Genomic DNA, 25,457 nt, shown 5'->3' on the forward strand with positions numbered 1-25,457 from the left:
AGTGCATGCGTCTAAGTAGAAGTTTGTAAGAAAGTGCATTTAAAAAAAGAGAGAGAGAGAGAGAGAGAGAAAGCAAAAAAGTAATTTGAAGCCTTGGACACTACAGCTACAGCAAACATTAGACACTGCCCAACTTCTGGCTAGCTAACATATGACCTCACACTAAAGGCCTATTTACTTCAGTTCTTATTACCATTATGTTTGGCCTTTTTTTTTTTTTTTTTTTTTTTGAGACGGAGTCTGGCTCTTTCGCCCAGGCTGGAGTGCAGTGGCCGGATCTCAGTTCACACAAGCTCCGCCTCCCGGGTTTACGCCATTCTCCTGCCTCAGCCTCCCTCCCCAGTAGCTGCGACTACAGGCGCCCACCACCTCGCCCAGCTAGTTTTTTGTATTTTTTAGTAGAGACAGGTTTTCACCGTGTTAGCCAGGATGGTCTCGATCTCCTGACCTCGTGATTCGCCCCTCTCGGCCTCCCAAAGTGCTGGGATTACAGGCTTGAGCCACCGTGCCCGGCTATGTTTGGCTTTCAATAAAACTTTATAAAGATGCTAAAAGACAAGAGGAAACAACAACAACAACAACAACAACAGCCTAAAGAGACCAAGCAAGCACGAGAACCAGATTCAGATATGATGGAGATTTGGGAATTATTAGAGTGGGGATTTAAAATAAGTGTGATTAATTAGCTATGGGCTTTAAGCAAAACAGACAAGAAAGAACAGAACAATATAAGCAGAGAGATGGAAATGCTATGAATTAGTCAAAGAAAAAGGCTAGAAATTTTTTAAAACCTTGTACTATAAATGAAGAAAACCTTTGAGGCAATCACCAGGAGACTATACATAGTTAATGAATGAATCAGTGAGCATGAAGCTAGGTGAATACAAAACTTCCAAAAGGAAAAAACAAAATGTTTAAAAAGCATAACAGAACACCCTCAAACTGGGAAACTTTCAAAAGCTGTAACAAATTTATAATTGGAACATCAAAAAAATAGAGACAATGGAACCTCAGAAAAATTTGAAGCAACGATGGCTAAGAATTTTCCAAAATTGATTACAGATACAAGACTATAGATCTAAGAATCTTACAGAGCAAGTAGGATAAATTCCAAAAGCCTACACCTAAAACTATATTCACACTACACAAAACCAAAATGGGAATCTTCTAAGAAGCCAGTAGTAAAGGTCAGGGAACATTTACCTGTGAAAAAATAAATAAAATAAATAAAGGATAAGAATTACAATTGATTTCTTGTGAAAAATGATGCAAGTAAGAAGAAAGTATAATAAAATCTTTAAATCATTTAATATTTTTAAAAAACAGAATTTTATATCCAGTAAAGTTATCATTTTAAATGGAATAAATGCTATCTCAGACCAAAAGAGGAAAGAAAGAATATTGATTGCCAGCAGGCATGCCCAGAAAAAATGTAAAAGAAAAAAATTCAGGAAGAATAAAATTATATAGACAAAAAACTTGAATCTACTGGATGTGAATCAAGAGATTCTTCTCTTTAACCGAGAAAAACAATAAAGAGTAAATAAAAGTTCAAAGAAAACTTTTAATTTTCTATTCCTAGTTGACTTAAGTGTTAGTTTAAAGCAATAATAGTCACACTGTACTAAGTCACGATAGTTTATGATTAAGTGAAATGAATGACAGCAACATGAAAAGGAATGAACAAAGGAATTGAGAATATTTTGTTTTCAGATCCCTGCCCTACATATAGAGTAGTACAGTGATATTCAAAGGTACAACTAGGTAGTTAAAAATGTATATTGCAAACTCTAAAATAACCACTAATTTATTTTAAAAGAAAAGATAATTTATATGCTAACAGAGAAGAGAAAATTAAATCAGATACGCTGCCCAGTTGAAACTGGAGAAGATATAAAGAGAAGATAGAAGATTAAAAAAATAGAACAGTAGCAACAGTAGCAAAGAAGAAGCAGAAGCAACACCAACAAAGAACCAGTGCAATGAATAGAAAACAGCTACAAATTGGTTAGGTTCAACTGCATCAATAATCACTTAAAATGTGATTAGTTTAAATACTTAAATGTGAAGACAGAAATCTTCACAGTGAATATAACACCAAGATGCATATATATGTTCTGTGCAAGAAACTTATTTTAAAGGTAAAAAGTTATATATGTCAAAAATAAAAAGATTAAAAATATAGCATATTTATAAAGAGAAAGCTGGATAATTTATGTTTCACACAAAAATAAATAAAAATAAAAAATAAAAATTAAATAGTAAAATAAAAAGAAAGCTGGATGATTTATGTTACTTACATACAAATCAGACTTTAGAAAAGAAAATTATGAGCCATATAGAGGGTCATTACATTATAATAAATAAATTATTTCTCTAGGAATACATAAGAATTCTAAATGTGTATGAACCTAATGCAGGCTTTCAAAATATTTGTTAGGGAAATAATAAACTGATATAACTAAAAGAAGGAACAAACAAATCACTATTATAGTTGAAGCCTTCAATACCAATCTTTCAATAATTTATTGACAAACCGGGCAGAAAATAAGTAAGGTTATAGTTGACTGAAGATCACTATCAATAATTTGATCTAATTAACATTCAGGAAATACTACCTCCAACAAAGTCAGAATATACATTCTTCTCAAACTAGCATGGCATATTCACCACGGTTTGACTTACTGGGCCATAAAGCTCACCTTCACATATTTCAAAAAAACAGAAATCATGCAAACTATATTATCAGACCACAATTATATTAAGCTAGTAATAAGAGAAAATTCGCTGGAAAATCTCCAAATATTGGGAATTCTAAACACAGTTATAAATAACATGGGTCGAAGAAGACTCAATATATATATATATTTTTTAAATTATACTAAGTGAAATGAAAATGCAATTTAAAATTCAATACTATAATACAACAAAATATGGTATTTGTAATACTGCAAAAGCAGGACTTAAGGGAAATTGATAATATTAAATGTGTATGTTAAAAAAAACAAGCAAGACCTAAACTCAGTAATGTTAAGCTTCTGTCTTTAAGAACTAAACAGGGTAAAGCAATTTAAACCTAAAGCAATCAGAAGAAAAGAAACAGTACAAACTAAAGCAAAATCCAATAAAATTGTAACCAGGTATACAAATAAAAAACGCATTGAGATACCATCTCACACAAGTCAGAATGGCTATTATTAAAAAGCCAAAAATAACTGATGCTGGTGAAGTTGCAGATAAAAAGAAACACTTATATACTGCTGGTGGTAATGTGAATTAGTTTAACTTCTGTGGAAAATAGTGTGGCAATTTCTCAAAGAACTACAAACAGAACTACCATTTAACCCAGGAATCTTTTTACTGGGTATATACCCTAAGGAATATAAATCATTCTACTAAAAAGACATCTGTTACATGTTCATTGCAGCACTATTCACAATAGCAAAATGCAATCAAACTAAATGTCCATCAAGGGTAGACTGGATACATAAAATGTGGTAAATATACACCATGGGATACTATCCAGTGTAAATACATGGAAATAAGTCCTTTGCAGAAACACAGATGGAGCTGGAGGCCATTATCCTTAGCAAACTAACCCAGGAACAGAAAACCAAATGCCACACGTTCTCACTTATAACTGGGAGCTAAATAATGAGAATTCACGGATAGAAAGAGGGGAACAATGGACACCGGGTCCTACGTGAGCTTGGAGGGTGCGAGGAGGGAGAAGAGCAGAAGAAAGTACTATCAGGTACGAGGCTTAGTACCTGAGTGATGAAATAGTTTGTACAGAAACACCTCTTGTCTTGAGTTTGCTCATATAACAAACCTGTAAGCGTAACCCCTGAATCTAAAATAAAAGTTAAAATAATGATAAAAAGGGATACAATACAGAAAAATTGTTGTTGTTGTTGTTGTTTTATTATTATTGTACTTTAAGTTCTAGGGTACATGTGCACAACGTGCAGGTTTGTTACATATGTATACATGTGCCTTGTTGGTGTGCTGCACCCATAAACTCATTATTTACATTAGGTATAGCTCCTAATGCTATCCCTCCTCCCTTCCCCGCCCCCCCACAATAGGACCCTGCTGTGTGATGTTCCCCTTCCTGTGTCCAAGTGATCTCATTGTTCAATTCCCACCTATGAGTGAGAACATGCGGTGTTTGGTTTTCTGTTCTTGCCATAGTTTGCTGAGAATTATGGTTTCTAGCTGCATCCATGTCCCTACAAAGGACATGGACTCCTTTTTTATGGCTGCATAGTATTCCATGGTGTATATGTGCCACATTTTCTTAATCCAGTCTGTCATTGATGGACATTTGTGTTGAGAAAAATTAACAAAATCAGAAGTTGTTTTTTTGAAAGATTAATACATTGGTAAACCTATACAGGTTAAGTTCCCCCCAAAAAAGAAAGAAAGAGAGGAAGACACAAATTACCAATATTGGAAATAAAACAGGGGCATTTACTACTGTTGTCATTCATCAAAATAATAATAATAGTCTGAATAATTTTTTTGCTACTAATCTGAAAATGTAGATACAATGGTCCATTTCTTTGAAATGCACAAATTACCAAACTCACGCAAGGAGAAAAAGAAAATCTGAATAAGCTCCATCTATTTAAAAAACTGAATCAATTAATAATCTTCTGAAACAAAGTACCACACCCAGATGCATTCACTGGAAAAATAATGCCATTTCACTAACGTTTGTACCAGAAAAGAAATGTAAAAATACATGTTTTAATTCATCTTATGAATCCAGCATTACTCTGATACAAAATAAGATAAAACTATTGCAACCAATGAAAAGTACAGAGCAATATCTCTTATGAATGTAGATGCAAAAATCCTGAGTCAATTTATTGCAAATTGTATAGTACAATCTATAAACATAATTATCTATCACAATTGTAATTTATTCAAGGTATGCAAGGTTGGTTCATTATCTAAAAAATGATTATTATAATCAATATCATAAGAAAAAATTACATGATAATATTAATTGGGAGAGAAGTATTTAAAAAAATTGAATCCCCATTCATGTTAAGATACCTGAGGAAACTGGAAATATAGAGGAATTTCCTGAAGTTGATTCAAAAAGGAAAACGACAGAAAAGCTATAGCTAACATTTTATTAATGTGAGAGTAACCAGACACATTTTTTCTAAGATTGTGAATAAGCCAAAGATGTTCTTGCACACCCCTCCAATCCAACATTGTCTGGAAGTCCTACATAGAGTAATAAGACAAAAAACACTCCATACAGATTGAAAAGAAAGAAATAAAACTGCCTTTGTTTGAGACAATATGATTGTCTATGTAGCAAATCTCAAAGAATTGACAAATACTTCTAAAACTAATAAATGATCACCACGAACTTAGATGATACAAGGCTAACGTTCAAATCAATTGTTTTTCTTTATTCCATCAACAAACAACTAAATTTAAAATAAAATAAAATAAAATAAAACAAATTTACAATGGAACTTCTACCCTTCAGCGAAATAATTGTTAAATATTAAAACATCACAGAATCCCTATTCAGAAAATTTTCTTTATTCAGAAAATTTCAAAATTTTATTGAAAGAAGCTGAAGATCTAAATAAATGAAACATGTCTCATTTATGGAATAAACACTCAAAGTATTTAGATGTCAGCTTATCTGAGTTTAATTTATAGATATAGAATAATCCTAATATTAATCCTGCAAGTATTACCTATATATTGACAAACAAACATCACCAGTTGTATAGAAAGGCAAAAGACCTAGATTAGCCAATGGAATATGGAAGGACAAACAAACTTCACAGTACCTGAATTCAAAATACAATTTCAATGGTGCAGTAATCAAGGTAATATGGTATTAGCAAAATAATTGACACATAAATTACTGAAAATATTAGCCTAGAAATAGTATTAGCCCAGAATTACTGTATTACAATATATGAAACAAGCTCACTTAAGAGAGATAAGAGGCAAAAAAGTACTGGCCCAAATAACTTTGGAAATGAGTGGATTCCTTAAAAAATATAAAATAGGTTCTATATAGTATTTATTCTACTTGATGAATTCCTTCTCATGGGAATATGGGTTGAAAATTCTGACTTTGCTATGCATGTATAATGGTATTTATCAGTTCTGTAAATGGGTGTTGCATGATGGGAGCCTGCGTTCTTACTAAGTGGGAGGTTACAGATAAGAAAGGAAAGGAGTCTAGAATATCCATGTGGTTCTGCATTACAGCTGGAGACATCAATATGAGTTTACATTTAGTTTATTATAGATAAAGATGTTTACATATAAAATACGTATAGTTATGTGCACATACATAGATTATTATAGTCATTTTCTCACTCAATATTCTGAGAAGTTTCAGAAGCAACAACTCTTCAATAGCACTGAGCACACCTAACCCCCAGATCTTAGTTTCTAATATTATTTACCAATAGAAGGAACCAGAGCTTTTAGCAAAATGGCTGATTCTAAAACTGGGGCAGGAAATACCCAAGATGAACCTGGAGCTTGAAATAAATTTGTAAAGTGCTCAAGCAAAATAAGTCAAAGCAAACAAACCAGATACCTCGACTATGATAGGAGTATGTTAAGGGTATGCAGGAATGAACTCAAAGATGTCCCAAAGATCAAAGCTGGAAAAATTTTTGTAAAAAGTAAGGTAATATTGACACAATTGGAAAAAAAATCTATGAACCCATATTGGTTAAAATCGATAATTGAATAAATGAAAAATATATTCATTTAATTATCTATTATTAGATAGAACAAATCTCACCTGCAGAAGTGTTACTAATAATTTATGTAGATACACTGCTTTAAGAAGGTAAAGTATGACTCTCCACTCCATAAGTGTGGGTTGTGCATAATAACACATTTCCAAAGAGTACAGTACAAAGAGAGGGGAGGGGAGAGCAACTTCATAGTAGAACTATTTGACAAATCTATCTCAGGTGATCGAGTCAACCTCAGCAGTGATAGCTCATGTCCACAGTATGTTTCTTTGATATGTATGACGCTATGGCCCCTCACCTCTGTCATCCTCTTCCCAAAAACCCAGTCTCATCATGAGAAAATCAGATAAATACTAACTGAAGACATTCTGCAACATATTTGCTCAGTATTCCTCAAACTATCACAATCATCAAAAATAAGTACAGTGTGAGAAACCGTCTGAGCCAGGAGACTAAGGAGACGTGACTACTAAATATAATGGGGTATTCTGATACAGAAAAAGGATATTATATAGGACTAAGAAAATCGGAATAAAGTGTGGATTTTTGTTAATAATAATATAACTATTGGTTAATTAATACTGGCAAATGCCATTACTATCAATGTAAGATATTAATAGTGGGGAAAAGTGAGGATGAGGTATATGGGAACTCTGTACTACTAAATTTTTCTGTAATAATAAAACTGCTTTAAAAATGTAGTTCATCAAAAACAGGGTGAATCTAAAGCTATAAAATTATGAATTATCAATGAGATGTGATCAATATATTAAGTATATTAGCATGGAAAAATGAATTATTAACAAATATACTGGGGTAGTCAAGAACACAGATGTGAAAGACCAACTACCTGCTTGTGTTTTAAATATTGCTTTAGGAAGCTGGCTATGTTCCTTTGTCAATTTATACATATTTCCTCAGCTGTTAAGTGGGCTTAATCATAGTAAATGTATTAACATTAAAGAACTAAAATATAAGAAACACTTAAAATCTTAATGAAATACAGTAAACCTCAAAAGTGCTACTCATTATTGTCATTATCTGCAAGATTATTTTTAAATTTATTTTTTGTATTTTAAAATAATTTGACATAGAAAAGTTGTAAATATAGTAAGAAATTTCTCTATGCCCTTCACCAAGCTTTCCCTAAACATAATATCTTACATAGCCAGGGTGCAATTATAGAAACTTGGAGATTGACATTAATACACCCTTATTAAGTAAGCCACAGGACTAATTTGAATGTCACCAGTTCCCCACTACTGTCCTTTTTTGGTTGTCAGCAGTGCATTTCTCTGTCATATATCAATTTTGTTTCCTGTAATCTGTGATAATATATCAATCTTTTTTCCTGTTTTTGTTTTTTTATAATTCTGACACTTTTGATGAATACTGGCTAGTTATTTTGTAGAATGCTTCTCAAACAGGATTTTTTAATGTCTTCTCATGATTAGTTTGAGTGTGTATTTTTAACAAGAATAAAAGAAAAGTAATGTAGTGCTCTCCTAAGTCCACTACATCAATAACTAAAAGGTGCCTATCCCATTGGTGATGTTAATTTTGATTACCCAGTAAACATGTTGTCTGCCAGGTTTCCCCATTATAATGTTACTATTTTTCTCTTCTAATTAATAATTATCTTATGAGGAGACTCCTGGGGACTGTCATACTATCCTGTTTCTTATTGTATTTACTATCTATTGATGATTCTTACCCCCAATGCTCATTTATACTAATGGCTACCTAAAGATGGTTTTCTATTTCTATTGTTTCTTCCACACTTATTAATCTAAATTCTACTATTAAAAAAAACCTGTCCATTTCTCTAATTTATTACAAATTCAATTCTTTATTATTTTCAGCTCTCCTTAGTAAGCATAGAAATGCTGGCTATGTAAATCTTGCATGTCTGCAGTCATTGTCATTGGTTACTGTCAGACAATAGGAGATATTTACAAGAAAATGTAATGATGCACACATAAGAAAAAGGAAACTTCAACATGAAATTATTATCAAATTACATAGTCCCATATTTCTTGGAGGCTTGTTCGTTTCTTTTTACTCTTTTTACTCTAAATTTCTCTTCTCACTTCATTTCATTCATTTGATCTTCAATCACTGATACCCTTTCTTCCAGTTGATCAAATCAGCTACTGAAGATTGTGCATGCATCACGTAGTTCTCGTGCCATGGTTTTCAGCTCCGTCAGGTCATTTAAGGTCTTGTCTATGCTGTTTATTCTAGTTAGCCATTCATCTAATCTTTTTTCAAGGTTTTTAGCTTCTTAGTGATGAGTTCGGACATCCTCCTTTAGCTCAGAGAAGTTTGTTATTACCGATCGTCTGAAGCCTACTTCTTTCAATTTGTCAAAGTCATTCACTGTCTAGCTTTTTTCCGTTGCTGGTGAGGAGCTGCGTTCCTTTAGAGGAGAAGAGGTGCTCCAATTTTTAGAATTTTCAGCTTTTCTGCTCTGGTTTCTCCCCATCATTGTGGTTTTATCTACCTTTGGTCTTTGATGATGGTGATGTACAGATGGCGTTTTGGTGTGGATGTCCTTTCTGTTTGTTAGTTTTAAAAGAACAAATCTATGTCTGATTGTGAAATCAGTGAAAGTGATGGGGAAAATGGAACCAAGTTGGAAAACACTCTTCAGGATATTATCCAGGAGAACTTCCCCAACCTAGCAAGGCAGGCCAAAACTCAAATTCAGGAAATACAGAGAACACCACAAAGATACTCCTCAAGAAGAGCGACTCCAAGACACATAACTGTCAGATACACCAAAGTTGAAATGAAGGAAAAAATGTTAAGGGCAGCTAGAGAGAAAGGTCGGTTACTCACAAAGGGAAGCCCATCAGACTAACAGCAGATCTCTCGGCAGAAACCTTACAAGTCAGAAGAGAGTGAGGGCTGATATTCAACATTCTTAAAGAAAAGAATTTTCAACCCAGAATTTCATCTCCAGACAAACTAAGCTTCATAAGAAAAAGAGAAATAAAATTCTTTATAGACAAGCAAATACTGAGAGATTTTGTCACCACCAGGCCTGCCTTACAAGAGCTCCTGAAGGAAGCACTAAACATGCAAAGGAACAACCAGTACCAGCCACTGCAAAAACATGCCATATTGTAAAGACTGTTGATGCTAGGAAGAAACTGTATCAACTACAGAGCAAAGTAGCCAGCTAACATCATAATGACAGGATGAAACTCACACATAACAATATTAACCTTCAATGTAAATGGGCTAAATGCTCCAATTAAAAGACACAGAGTGGCAAATTGGATAGAGTCAAGACCCATCAGTGTGCTGTATTCAGGAGACCCATATCATGTGCAGAGACACACATCGGCTCAAAATAAAGGGATGGAGGAAGATCTACCAAGCAAATGGAAAACAAACAAGCAAACAAACAAAAAAAGCAGGGCTTGCAATCCTAGTTTCTGATAAAACAGACTTTAAACCAACAAAGATCAGAAGAGACAAAGAAGGCCTTTACATAATGGTAAAGGGATCAATTCAACAAGAAGAGCTAACTATCCTAAATATATATTCACCCAATACAGGAGCACCCAGATTCATAAAGCAAGTCCTTAGAGACCTACAAAGAGACTTAGATTCCCACAGAATAATAATGGGAGAATTTAACACGCCACTGTCAACATTAGATCAATGAGACAGAAAGTTAACAAGGATATCCAGGAATTGAACTCAGTTCTGCACCAGGTGGGCCGAATAGATATCTACAGAACTCTCCACCCCAAATCAACAGAATATACATTCTTCTCAGCACCACATCACACTTATTCCAAAATTGACCACATGGTTGGAAGTAAAGCACTCCTCAGCAAATGTAAAAGAACAGAAATTATAACAAACTGTCTCTCAGACCACAGTGCAATCAAACTAGAACTCAGGATTAAAATACTCACTCAAAACCGCTCAACTACATGAAAATTGAACAACCTGCTCCTGAATGACTACTGGATAAATAACAAAATGAAGGCAGAAATAAAGATGTTCTTTGAAACCAACGAGAGCAAAGACTCGACATACCAGAATCTCTGGGACACATTTAAAGCAGTGTCTAGAGGGAAATTTATAGCACTAAATGCTCATAAGAGAAAGCAGGAAGAAGACCTAGAATTGACACCCTAACATCACAATTAAAAGACCCAGAGAAGGAAGAACAAACACATACAAAAGGTAGCAGAAGGCAAGAAATAACTAAGCTCAGAGCACAACTGAAGGAGATAGAGACATAAAAAACCCTTCAAGAAATCAATGAATACACGATCTAGTTTTTTGAAAAGATCAACAAAATTGATAGACTGCTAGCAAGACTAATAAAGAAGAAAAGAGAGAAGAATCATATAGATGCAATAAAAAATGATAAAGAGGATATCACCACTGATCCCACAGAAATACAAACTACCATCAGAGAATACTATAAACACTTCTATGCAAATAAACTAGAAAATCTAGAAGAAATGAATAAATTCCTGGACACACACACCCTCCCAATACTAAACCAGGAAGAAGTTGAATCCCTGAATAGATCAACAACAGGATCTGAAATTGAGGCGCTAATTAATAGCTTATCAACCAAAAAAAGTCCAGGACCAGATGGAGTCACAGTCGAATTCTACCAGAGATACAAAGAGGAGCTGGTACCATTCCTTCTGAAACTGTTCCAATCAATAGAAAAAGAGGGAATCCTCCCTAACTCATTTTATGACACCAGCATCATCCTGATATCAAAGTCTAGCAGAGACACATCAGAAAAAGGGATTTTAGACCAATATCTCCTTGATGAACATTGATACAAAAATCCTCAATAAAATACTGGCAAACCAAATTCACCAGCACATCAAAAAGCCCACCATGATCAAATGGGCTTCATCCCTGGGATGCAAGACTGGTTTAACATTCACAAATCTATAAAGCTATTCCAGCATATAAACAGAACCAGAGACAAAAACCACATGATTATCTCAATAGATTCAGAAAAGGCCTTAGACAAAATTCAACAGCCTTCATGCTAAAAACTCTCAGTAAATTAGGTATTGATGGGACGTATTTCAAAATAATAAGAGCTATTTATGACAAACCAACAGCCAATATCATACTGAATGGGTAAAAAGTGAAAGCATTCCCTTTGAAAACTGGCACAAGACAGAGATGTCCTCTCTCACCACTCCTATTCAACATAGTGTTGGAAGTTCTGGCCAGGGCAATCAGGCAGGAGAAATAAATAAAGGGTATTCAATTAGGAAAAGAGGAAGTCAAATTGTCCCTGTTGTCTTGACCAAAATTTCCTTAAGCTGATAAGCAACTTCAACAAAGTCTCAGGATACAAAATCAATGTGCAAAAATCACAAGCATTCCTCTACACCAATAACAGACAAACAGAGAGCCAAATCATGAGTGAACTCCCATTCACAATTGCTTCAAAGAGAATAAAATACCTAGGAATCCTACTTACAAGGGATGTGAAGGATCTCTTCAAGGAGAACTACAAACCACTGCTCAATGAAATAAAATAGGACACAAATAAATGGAAGGACATTCCATGCTCATAGATAGGAAGAATCAATATTACGAAAATGGTCATACTGTCCAAGGTAATTTATAGATTCAGTGCCATCCCCATCAAGCTACCAATGCCTTTCTTCACAGAATTGGAAAACAAAAGTTAATACGGAACCGAAAAAGAGCCCACATTGCCAAGACAATGCTAAACCAAAAGAACAAAGCTGGAGGCATCACACGACCTGACTTCAAACTATATTACAAGGTCACAGTAACCAAAACAGCATGGTACTGGTACAAAAACAGAGATATAGACTAATGGAACAGAACAGAGCCCTCAGAAATAATACCACACATCTACAGCCATCTGATTGTTGACAAACCTGAGAAAAACAAGAACTGGGGAAATGATTTCCTATTTAATAAGTGGTGCTGGGAAAACTGGCTAGCCATAAGTAGAAAGCTGAAACTGGATCCTTTCTTTACACCTTATACAAGAATTAATTCAACATGGATTAAAGACTTAAATGTTAGACTGAAACCATAAAAACCCTAGACGAAAACCTAGGCAATACCATTCAGGACATAGGGATGTGCAAGGGCTTCATGTCTAAAACATCAAAAGCAATGGCAACCAAAGCCAAAATTGACAAATGGAATCTAATTAAACTAAAGAGTTTCTGCACAGCAAAAGAAACTACCATCAGAGTTAACAGGCAACCTACAGAATGGGAGAAAATTTTTGCAATCTACTCATCTGACAAAGGGCTAATATCCAGAATCTACAAAGAACTTAAACAAATTTGCAAGAAATAAACAAACAACCCCATCAAAAAGTGGGCAAAGGGTATGAACAGACACTTCTCAAAAGAAGACATTTATGCAGCCAACAGACACATGAAAAAATGCTCATCATCACTGGCCATCAGAGAAATGCAAATTAAAACCACAATGAGATACCATCTCACACTAGTTAGAATGGCGATCATTAAAAAATCAGGAAACAACAGGTGCTGGAGAGGATGTGGAGAAATAGGAACACTTTTACACTGCTGGTGGGACTGTAAACTAGTTTAACCATTGTGGAAGACAGTGTGGCAATTCCTCAAGTATCTAGAACTGGAAATACCATTTGACCCAGCCATCCCATTACTAGGTATATACCCAAAGGATTATAAATCATGTTGCTATAAAGACACATGCAAATGTATGTTTATTACGGCACTATTCACAGTAGCAAAGACTTGGAACCAACCCAAATGTCCATCAATGATAGACTGAATTAAGAAAATGTGGCACATATAAACCATGGAATACTATGCAGCCATACAAAAGGATGAGTTTGTGCCCTTTGTAGGGACATGGATGAAGCTGGAAACCATCATTCTGAGCAAACTATCACAAGGACAGAAAACCAAACACCGCATGTTCTGACTCATAGGTGGGAATTGAATAATGAGATCACTTGGACACAGGAAAGGGAACATTACACATCAGGGCCTGTTGTGGAATGTGGGGAGGGGGAGGGATAGCATTAGGAGATATACCTAATGTAAATGACGAGTTAATGTGTGCAGCACACCAACATGGCACATGTATACATATGTAACAAATCTGCACGTTGTGCACATGTACTCTAAAACTTAAAGTGTAATAAAACAACAACAACAACAGAAGAAATTAGTATCAAATTAGTTAAGTTTGAGAACCATGGAACATTTTCAAGTAAGTTAATTTTATGTTCATTATAGCAGCTGCTATTTATTAACTTATTCATTTAATATTTATTGATGGCCTATTGTGAGTCAGACATTGTGCTAATTCTTGGGACACAAATTCAAGCAGCTTGCAGCCTCTTGTGGAAGACAGATATATATATATACACAAACTAGTATAAATAAATGTAAAATTGCAAAACAGCACATATCTGAATAACATATAACTATCTTACATACTAAAGATAAGATAGAGATGTAACCTAATAAAGAATACTAGAGACATTTTCACTGAAGTAAAGAAAAAAAAATCAAATTAAAATATGAATAATGAGTAAGTCTTAATTGGGTGAGGATGTTAAAAAAAATTAGGAGGCAAATCAGATTGAAAATGTGCCTGTGATGCAGTATGATTTATCATAGATGGTTTTATAGAAATGGAAACAATATAAGTAAGACATTCTAGAGAAAATATTTCAGAGATTAACTGGAAGACCATCAGATACACAATAACTCTGCACTTAGAATAAAGAATAAGAAGTAATTTCTGATTAAAAGCTGGTTAGTTGAAATATTTTTCAACAGCATGAAGAATATTTATATGGTAATGTCTACCCTTAACAACATAAGAAAATGGCTCTTACCTACTCTCGTAATGGTAAATTATGCCAATGAGGTAAAACATGAAAGAGAAATGTGTGTGTGTGTGTGTGTGTGTGTGTGTGTGTGTGTGTGTGTGTGTATAGTATATTTGGAATGTTGGAATGACATAATATTAGTATTAATAGCTGATGTGTTGACAAAATTGTCTGCTAGTCTCTCCACCTCCGACAACAGCTGCCTCTGAGAGGAAGTGAAAAACGGAGAATAAGGAGTTCTGCAGAAAGGTGATTGGAATTAAAAACCATATTCCACTATCAATAACTTCCCACATACAATAGATAATAATTAACATTACATTTTACCTGTTCAATAACAGATATAATAAAAGTGACATAAAAAATAAAAGGAATGAAAGACAAAATGTTATAATATCTATAGGTTTAAAAAACAAATTTAAGGGACTTATATTTTCTAATAGATGACTCTAAAGAATATCAGTTATTGTTTCATAATTTATAGACATTTCTTTTTCAATAGCTTATAATCATTATTTTGAAACTATTACAAAAACATTTTAAATGTATAAATCAAAGTAGAAAGAAAAAGAAAAGCTAAAAGATTTTCAAAGTCAAGAAAAACAAAGGTAAACTTGCTTTGACATATTTTAAAACATGTTATAAATCCATGTAAACGGTTGAGTTTTATACAAAACAATAAACAATTCAGCCAGTCAGAACAGAGGTATCACTGAGGGAACTTCTTAAGCTAATAGAATATTTGTAGAAAATTGATAGCATCACAAACTGTTGAAAAATAAGAATTATTTTAAAATTGCTAAGAAAAAGGACAAAGTATTTGAACACATATACAATGATAACCCCTACCCACCATTGAATGAGCATAAGACACATAGAAAATATGAAGGAAAAACTTGTCTGATCTCAGGATCAAGATGGATCTTATATCCATCAAACAATTAACATAAGCCACAAAAATCCACAATATAGTTTACTTTTCTTTCAATGATGCACAAGATTTAAAACAAGTAAAATAAAAACGTACATAACAAACAAATAAAAAAATTTCATAGATATTACAAACAATGTTAATGCTCTAGGGAGTTTTGAAAACCAGTTCACTCTGATTTTCCTATGGGAAAGTTCATTATCAAAAAATCCACAAGAGAAGAACTGCAATTGCCAATAGCATATGACAAAAGTTTCCAAATTACCATTGATCAAAACACATTATAGTATACATGGAATGACATTCATTGTTGTGATATACACGATAGCACAGATTAAATGACACTTTTATCTTGCCAAACAGAGAAAATGTTTTAGAAAATAACATCCAGTATTCATCAGGGTATAAAAAAATGTTCAGTTTTGTAGCCCCAAAATAGCAAAGCAATACAACCTGTCACGACTGCAGTTTTACAATATTTATCATGGTATCTTCTTAAATACGGACCCCTTAACAGATGAACTCTAGGTATTAAAATGAAGAAAATAATTAATATCTAAGTAATTAGTTATAAAGGAGAATGCTCAATTCAGTGCTATTTTGATAGCAAAATATAAGAAATAACGGGAAAATAACAGTAGCGTTACAGAATAGTATAAGTAGAAAAACATTTAGTTAATGAGCAATGTGTATTTAAATCCAAATTTGACATATCTATACAAATTAATATTAAAGTGATTTTTGAAAATGCAAATATTTACTAAGAATGAGAAAAAATGCTAGAAATTTTAAAATGTTGAAAAATACCATAAACATGAAATTTACAAAAAGTAAATATTTTCATTAATTGATGCCTTAATGCCTTTGATATTATGATGTGAAATAGTGTTGAATAAAATAAAATATTGATTGTGGCATGACACTAAAATCAAATCTTATCCAATAATACTGTGTATAATCTAAATTATGGAATATATATGTATACATATAAAACAAATTTTATGTATGTTGCTATCTTATAGCTTTTTTTTTTTTTTTTTTTGAGACGGAGTCTCGCTCTGTCACCCAGGCTGGAGTGCAGTGGCCGGATCTCAGCTCACTGCAAGCTCCACCTCCCAGGTTTACGCCATTCTCCTGCCTCAGCCTCCGAGTAGCTGGGACTACAGGCGCCCGCCACCTCGCCCGGCTAAGTTTTTTTTTTGTATTTTTAGTAGAGACGGGGTTTCACCATGTTAGCCAGGATGGTCTCGATCTCCTGACCTCGTGATCCGCCCGTCTCGGCCTCCCAAAGTGCTGGGATTACAGGCTTGAGCCACCGCGCCCGGCCTATAGCTTCTTTTAGTAGTTAAGGTATGATTAAGTTTCCTTTTTATGTTTTTATTTGCTTTCTAAATTATCTACAAATTTTTCTAATTTTCTTATAATAAATAATCATTTCATAATCTCAAAAATTAAACAGCATCTTTTTTTTTTTTTTTTTTTTTTTTTTGAGACAGAGTCTCGCTCTGCCGCCCAGGCTGGAGTGCAGTGGCATGATCTTGGCTCACTGCAAGCTCCGCCTCCTGGGTTCACGCCATTCTCCTGCCTCAGCCTCCCGAGTAGCTGGGACTACAGGCGCCCGCCACCTCGCCCGGCTAGTTTTTTTGTATTTTTTAGTAGAGACGGGGTTTCACCGTGTTAGCCAGGATGGTCTCGATCTCCTGACCTCGTGATCCGCCCGTCTCGGCCTCCCAAAGTGCTGGGATTACAGGCTTGAGCCACCGCGCCTGGCCAAACAGCATCTTTTAATAGAGTGAGTTAATCATCTTTCCTTGAATTGTATTCACCAAGAGTAAGGGAAAAAAAAAACAACTAGAAAGACAAAGTTCAAATCTTTACCTTCTTTTTCCCCATAATCTTCAAATATTTTGATATGATTCCTTGGTGTTTGCTAAAGCACTTCTGGACCGACAAGTAAAATAGTATGTCTAATTCTTGAAATAACAACACTCCTGCTGCTTCCATGAATTGCCTGAGTCTTCTGATTTCCTCCGCAGAAGAAAGGGAAAATGCTCTTAGTTCAATTTTACTTACAAATAATCCATTGAGATTCCAACTTTTAAAAGTATATAAATAAATCTTGACTTCCAATATCTGTCTGAACACTGCCTAAAACCGAAGACCAGTATTTGGCCAGTGTCCAGGATATGCATACCCACCTAGTGTGAAACTTCTAATGAAGAGTGTACAATATTGTAGAGAACTTTAGCAGCCTATCCAGAATAGCATGTACAAGGGAGTCTTGTCATTACACAACAATTACACCTTAATAATATTTACACATAATACTTCAATGTTTATCATATTCCTTAAAATATTCCATATCTCAAAAATTAATATGAAATCATTGCATTCTCTTTACAGGCAATAATAACTACCACCCGTGGTGAATATTATTTTATTCCATTCCAAAGAATCTTCAAGTGAATATGAGCTACATACAAAGAAATAGTTATATATATACATATAAATAATATATATATGTGTGTGTGTGTGTGTGTGTGTGTGGAGAGAGAGAGAGAGAGAGAGAGAGAGAGAGAGAGAGAAGAACTCTTCCAGGTAAAGTAAAATTAAACTTTCTTAAAAAAATACAAAATTAAAAGCTCAATAACCTTCAACTTAATTTTATTTTACCCAACTTTAATTTTATTTTACCCAACTTTAATTTATTACATTTAATATAAATAAACAGTGATAAAAAATTTAAATCTATCATAGTTCAAAGGAAAAGCTCTCCTCTAAAAGCACTTTATGAACTATATAATTTTAAACCAAGATCAATTATATGGCATGCTACAGCACACTTGTAGAACAGCATTATATATATGTAAATATTAATCTAATTTTATTGACAAAAATATTGAGCTTTACCATAGATTTTTAGAAGACTTTTGCTATTATAATGTAATAATTAAAGTTTTATGGTGTATATATTGTGGAAAAGTAAAATTTTCATGGCTTTCTCAGTGTTTCTATACAAGTTTCAGTTTCTTGAGTACTGGAAATGTATACAGTATAAAGATAGAGAATACTTGCTTTCATTTCCCTTAGAAACATTTTATTTTTCACGTGTAATGAAGATTAGATCAGTAGCCTAATGAGCAAGCTAACTGCTTCCATCCAAAAAGCTTTCTCTTGTCTCTTTAGGAGTCTAGTTTACATTCCCAGATAGGCAACTAGGTTAGAGCATTATTTTTCTTCCAAAGAAATTCTCTCAGAAAGGAAAGGGAGAAAATAATATCTTTCCCCTTTATAAATGGAGGAAATTAATATTTTTCCAATCCTCGGCTATAGAGCGAGCTCACAATGTCTGTAGAATATTTTTTCAATCTGGCTTTCAATAATATTGTTGTTCAGGGTTACTGGGTATGGGTGGACAGACATTGGCATGTTACTTCAAAGGATTGTTGATTGGGCTGTGAGCATAATAAAGCTCTTTACTCTGATGCACATTAATGTACTTGATATATACTGTGCAAATAGGGTAATATTTCAGACTTTTCACAGTTTCTGGCATATATTTAAGTATTGTTTTCCATTTATCTTTAAATAGAGTCATTTGTTAATAGGGAGGCCATTAATATAAAATAGTCTATTTGCAATAGTTTCTTTGGATATTTTTAAAAGTTATTTTTCCCCAAATAGTAACCTTTCAAGTTGTGCTCATAGTTTTATGACATAAGAAAGCCCCAAAAGATAAAAATTGATCATGGATATAGTGAAGATTTCTTAATTATAGTAGCATAAAAACAGGCAGCATAATTTATGATGGCTCAAGCTCCATTTGTAAGTTGTAGCCTAGAGATTCTATCTCACAATTATCACACCCCCCTTTTTTTTAACAGGAAGCAAAATAAATTAATAATATTATCCTAACATTTTTCAAATGTTCTGAATTACTTATCAGAGGCCTTTAATATCAAAACATCTATTATTTGTTTGGTAAGTAAAGCAGGATGGAAAATCCATCAAAGCCAAGAAGGACTTTTTTTTAAACTAGAAATATTAAAATGAAATGCTTGATTTGAAAACAGCTGTAATCTTGCAATAAATTTTATCTTCTGCAATATAAAAAGATTATATTCGGTTCTTTAGGTGTAAATATTAATAACATAAGGTACAGTACTGTAATTCTGATTACTTTAAAAACTTGAATATTGATAGGGTTCGTTCAGATCATGCAGCTAATAGATACTCTACAAATTAATATCTCAAAATTATAAATAACAGTTAACACTTGAAATGTACTTAAATAATCAAAAATCAAAGTTCTATTTTTATTTACACTTGAAAACTGTATTTCTAGCTTGTATATTTCATATTCTAGTGTAATGATAAATGCAAGTCATAATGACATTTAAAGGAATCAATAATCCAGGCAATATTACAAGCTAACTGTGTAAATCTAGTTCTAATATATCTGCTTGCATATTTTCATTTACTACTCAATAAATTGTGAATCATTATAACTCTCTTAAATATATTTCCATATTCTTATGAACACAAAACTGCATTCTAAAATTAAGAAATCATATTTAATATATTTTAAATATGCTTCACAAAATAATCCTTGAGAACTAGAACACTCTTCATGACCAAATGAAAAGATATGTTAGCAGAAAACAGATCAAAATGGTATGATACTTTCATTTACATATAGAGTTATTTGTCTGTGCCATAAATATTTTAAAGTATATACTTGGTAACTTTGACTTACAATCTACACGATGATAAATAAGTTGTGTATTACAACTTCCATTGTATGTACACTGCACATACAACTTACAAAAGACTTATTGTCAAGGACAAAACTGTGAAACTAATGATTAAGATATTTCTAATATTTTAAAAGATTTTCCTATATTTCCTGTTACATCTTTCTCCCCTTTCATTGCCTCATCTACCCTCCCTAAATATATTTTTGTTCCTATCAATTCCCTGACACCTTTCTTAATACCCAGTCTCTGTGTTGCCAAATTCAAGGATCATTACAATAGCCTCATCTCAATAGATCATTCAGGAGTGATTGATATAACTAATCTTTCTTAAAATACTTTATTTTCTTGGCTTCTGTTACGCTGCTTTCTTCTGACTTTTATTCCTCATCATGGTCAAACAAGAAATTGTGTTTGGCCTTATTCAACTGTAATGTGTCTCTTCCTCTTCATTCAGTTTCTAAATGTGGGAATGCCCCAAGATTCTGTCCTGGAATGGCTTCTCTTATCTGCAGTGTCTTTTTAGAACCCACATCCTAAATATTAATCTGTATACTGATTAATTTTATATGTTTATGTCTCCAATTCTAACCCCATCTGTGTATATTAAGTTTAAATATTGCTATGATCTGAATCTTTGTGACTGGCAGAAATTTATGTTGAATTTTAATTTTCCTTGTGGTGGTTTTAAGAGATGGAAACTTTAGAATCTAATTAGATCACAAAGGCACTACCCTTATGAATGGGATTAGTGCCCTTATAAAAGTAGTTGAAGTGAGCTGGCTTGTTCCATCTGCCATGTGAAGGCACAGCAACAAAGCACTTTCTGTGTGAAAAGGGCCTTCATCAGACATTGAATCTTATGGTATCTTGATCTTAGTCTTCACTGCACCCAGAACTGTGAGCAATACATTTCTATTGTTTATAGACTACCAGAGTCCCAGGTATTTTGTTATAGCAGCCAACAAACTAAGACAAATATTCAAATGCTATCTATCTAAGTAGGCAGATGTCTCTGTGCAAATCTGCTCTTCTCAGTCTTCCATTTCTCAGTAATTGGCACTGTGACCCTTTTGTAGTTAGAATAAAATTAGCATCTGCTAATTCTTCCATTCTCCTCTTTTTCTCATGTACTCTGTTATGGGATCCCACAAACTCTAAATCTACAGCTTAACCAAATTCCACATTTCTTTACCTTATGTGACTCTCTAGCCCCAGTGATTCTCCTTTCTTTCCTGGACCAGTTCAATAGCCTCTTAAGTGGTTTCTCTCCATTTATTCTTCCCAAATACTTTCTGCATGAAGCAAATAATCTGTTTAAAATATATATTGGATTTGTCAGCTACATGCTTGAAAATTTTGAGTAGCTTATTACCCATTGGAAATAAAACCCAATCCCTCTGTCATGGAATACAAGGGCTGGCATGATTAGGCTTTTAGCAGCGTCTCTCACAACATGCGCTATCACTTTCTCCTTCACACACTGTCCTCTATCCACTATGCTTTTGACTTGGTTTTCCATCTGAGAAATATGTTAAACTCATTCTTATATTGGAGCTTTCACACTGCTTCTTCTTCTTAGGAGTCTTTCCTCTGATTCATCCACAGATTGACTCATTTATTATTTACATTTATTATTTATCACCATAAATTAATAGAAGTTTCATATTCTTGTGTCAAAGTGAACTTCCTTTAGCACCAAATGTCTAAATTACAATGCCCACCCAACATCTCAATCACTTATTTATCACTCTCTTTTATCTCTATTGCCTGAAAACATACTGAAATTTTCTTGAATGCTTACTATTTATTTTCTTTCTCTTACCTACTGTAATGCCTGCTCCAGGAAAGCAAGAGCTATGCATGTCTGTCCAGGGCAGTATCACCAGCGTGTGAACATAGGGTCACAAAAATCTTTGTTGATTTAACAGACGTAGTGCTTGAATCTTCAAAAAGGCAGAGATATGAAATTTAAAACAACTGCTATGATTTTTATTTTAAAATAAATACTTGTGTGTAATAATTGGCAAGACAAAAGTTCCAGTGAAAAGTCAATGAATTATAAATAAAATTTAGAGAAAAAATGGAGCTGTTTCTCATAAGATGGAAAACTATATCTTTGTTTCTGTGGCAATATTTTTAATTGCTGTGCAATGTTAATGTTGAAAATTAAAATTCTTGAAATAAATCATTCAAAATAAAATAAATTTATGACCAGTACCAATTTTCACCTTTGTTGATTCTTTTTTTTAATGATTTTCTTCTCAGCTACATTCCCTCTCATTACACCTTGTACTTATTTTTATTTGCTTATTGATCAATTCCTCAACCTAGTAAACTCTATTAAGGATATTAGCATATACTCTGGTTTACCACTGTTGATACACAATAAAGCACAAAGACTATATATAAAAATTGCTCAATAAATGATTATTCAGTAAGTGAATTAAAAATGTGATTGTAGGCCTGAAATACTTACTACTCCATTATCAGTTATTATTGCCATCTTAATTTTACAAGATTATCACCAATTCCATAAATTTTTAACTGAGTAGAAGTGATTTCTCCTTCACTGAACATTTAAGATTTTTGCATGACTCTTTTTTTGAAACACCTATAATATTATACATATTTTTGTCAAATATATAGCAAAACAGTTAGTGTGTTCTTTTTTTATTGGAAAGAATTCACATGTCTATCATGAGACTTTATATTGGCATTAGTTTTTTTTAAAATAGCTAGCAAAGGGAGTTCAAGTATGGCAGAAGTAGTTTAAAGAAAGAATGAGTTAATTATTAAATCAAATCATTCATTTGTAAATGCTATAGAGTGTTACTTAGACAGGGGATTTCTGGCTTCTATTTGCTGCCTGTCAAGTGGCCACACTTCTGTCAACAGTGAGTTAAAGTGCACTGATAAATCATGGTGTTAATGTTGTCTCCAAATATCAACCTTCCCAATATAGAACCCCCTAATGTAGTACTATAAAAGAGAAAATAAAGAACATATGCATTTGCTTGTCTTTTTTCTTAGGAATTATCTGATAAAACAAATCACTCTTAAATTGCCAATGAGAACTGTACATCAACAGTACCTAATCATGAACAGATCTCATTTAATTTGGTAACATTCCCAGCCTTTGGCTGGGAGAAGTGGGGTGACTTTTGCTTAGCCAAAGATTCTCTTCCATCTTGTCAGCCTAAATTCACTTATATGGGCACTCTATTGCATAAACTGAAATAATATTTTTCAAAAATATTCCATAGGAGAGGTAGAGAAGAAGAATTCCTCAAGGTCCAAAGGTACAAGGTTTCAGTTAGAATGAGCTGTAACTTTTAGTGTCTATTGCACAGAAAAGTGACTACAGTTAATAACCATGCATTGTATATTTCAAAATTGCTGAAAGAGTAGACTTCAAATGTTCTCACCAAAAAAATAATAAGTGCTTGAGGTGACAGATATGTTAATTAGCCTAAGTTAATCATTCCACAATGTAAACATATGTAAAAAACATCACATTTTACCTCATACATGGAAAACAAACAAAACAAAACAGAAAGATTGATCCACTTGGTAAAGAAATAAGACAGTATTTTGACCTAGAAAAACAAGAAACATATTTTTGTACAATAAATTATAAAGAGTCTTATTTCTTCGTAACTAAAAATAGAATTAATTTAATTGACTTAGGTGAAGTCTAAAGCATAGAAATAAATGAAAATAAGAATGAAAGTAATTTAGGAACAAAATTATCAATGAAGGTTTTGATGAAACAAGCTGGTGTTTTAATTTTCCTCCAGTACTACTGACTTCCTTCACACAAGGTGTTTGAAAACTTTTTCTGTAAAGGGCCAGGTAGTAAATATTTCAGGCTTGAAGGCCATAGGATCTCTGTTGCAACAGTTCCACTCTCCTTGTTGTAGCAGAAAATGTAGCCATAGATAAATATGTAAATTAATAGCTGTGTTCCAAATACACTTTATCTACCAAAGCAAAGAGGAGGTCAGATTTGACTATGGATGGTGGCTTGCTGACCACTGCTTCAGGCAATAACTATGGTAATTATGAATTTTTCCAATGTTTTAAACTTATTTGCAGAAATTATTACACAAATAATTGATGTTTAATAACCCTTAACCATGTTTGAATTATTAACATCCCACAGAGAGAGCGAAATATTTGTTCCAATGAAGAGGATGATACTTGTGATAGAAAACAAAGTAACATGTGAGCTCATTAACTGAGTAAATATATACCACTACCAATACTAGTTTGAATAATTACATTGAGAAAACAAATAACAACACATGGGTACTTGATATGCAGTGGATTACATTCCATTTGGTCATGAATTTATTCTCTCTGGAGTAAACATTCTGAATAAATTGTAAGCAGTTGAAAACTTTTGAATGTACTGATTTGTCAATCACTGATGGTACAAAAGTATGCATTGTATCATTCGTGCTTCATGGCTTTGCACACACTATTTTATCTTCCTGGATGTCAATTCCTTCAGCTGTTTCTATGAAAGCATGACACCATGATCATATTAACAACATTGGAAATAGGAAATTCAATTGAATGACAATAACATTGACATTGATATCATATCCCAGCTCTGTTCTTTTTGACATCAGCTCTCTGAACTTCAGAAAGAATTTTCATGGAATCTTGGCAGTTCATCCTCAGTTGATCAATGATTTTGTTGAGTTTCAACCGCAGCACTTTTGCTTATAGAAAACCATCTTACTTGTTTAGATGTGTGTTGCTTACTGCTGCCAACTAAAATGTAAGTTCCATGAGGAGGATTATTGTTTGTCTTATTAAAGCAGTGTTTTTTTGACTGGCATGTACTTAGTATTTAAAGGAAATTCTAAACTTGCTAAAGGAAGCTGTCATCTATTTTTCTTTCACCCATAGTATCCATTATAGATAAGTTATTTATTGAAGACCTAGACAATGCTTACTTTGGATTAGTTAGAAATGTCTTGGATTTCCTTAAATGTTTCTAATAATGGATTTTTAGTGTCATAAGGCTGAATGAAATAATATCCTTTAACTTTATAGATTAGATGTCCTTTAGGTTGATGGATAATTTTAGGCCTCAGAAATTCCCCTATTGTAGTTTA

The sequence above is a fragment of the Theropithecus gelada genome, chromosome 1 (assembly GCF_003255815.1).
Source record: "Theropithecus gelada isolate Dixy chromosome 1, Tgel_1.0, whole genome shotgun sequence".
Taxonomy (NCBI): Eukaryota; Metazoa; Chordata; class Mammalia; order Primates; family Cercopithecidae; genus Theropithecus; species Theropithecus gelada.